We start from the raw sequence: 542 nt of genomic DNA, 5'->3' as shown, positions 1-542 counted from the left end.
GGCCGAGTTAAGAGCCAGGTTAAGATTCTCCTGCAAGACAGAAGCGATGATCTCTGTTAGCCTCAAATCTCTCTCTAACACATATGTGATTCGAAACAAAAGGATTAAGACCATGCAAGTGTTTCGAAGTCATATTTCAAAGAATAATCTTAGAACAGAGAGGGAGCCAAAAAAAAAATCAGAACCAAACCTGTATTGTGAATGGTGTTAGTTTCTTCTTGTTGATGGTTCTCTCATCAATAGTATCAGGTACTGACAGGTTGATCATTTTACTAAAAGGAAACAAAGGCACATGCATTTAGGAGGTTTCTTAATACAAAATAAAACCACAGATAAGATGTTAAGGGGTGAGTTTTACTTACCACAGCACAACACCATCACCTACAGCCTTGAAGAGATCATCTGTATTGGGATTCATGGGCAACACATGTTTACAGTCAGGGTCTTGTTCCAGCGCTGTGTTGATCCAGTTCACGAAAGCAAACCTCTCCTCCTCTGGACAAAGACACAGAAAACAAGATTGCATACCATTAAATACTTAA

General features: G+C 39.1%; 1 long non-coding RNA gene across 1 annotated transcript; it reads right to left on the bottom strand.

The window, feature by feature from the left end:
- LOC107734973 (uncharacterized) lies at positions 1-501 on the bottom strand. Its single transcript, XR_001639240.1, has 3 exons — positions 363-501; positions 191-272; positions 1-30 (listed from the first exon to the last, which is right to left on the bottom strand). It is a non-coding gene; the product is annotated as an uncharacterized LOC107734973 (long non-coding RNA).
- Between the last annotated feature and the right edge of the window lie 41 nt (positions 502-542).

This window comes from Sinocyclocheilus rhinocerous, unplaced genomic scaffold (genome assembly GCF_001515625.1).
Source record: "Sinocyclocheilus rhinocerous isolate Xijiao unplaced genomic scaffold, SAMN03320098_v1.1 C35596631, whole genome shotgun sequence".
Classification (NCBI taxonomy): Eukaryota; Metazoa; Chordata; class Actinopteri; order Cypriniformes; family Cyprinidae; genus Sinocyclocheilus; species Sinocyclocheilus rhinocerous.
This window is presented reverse-complemented; position numbering and strand designations above follow the sequence as displayed.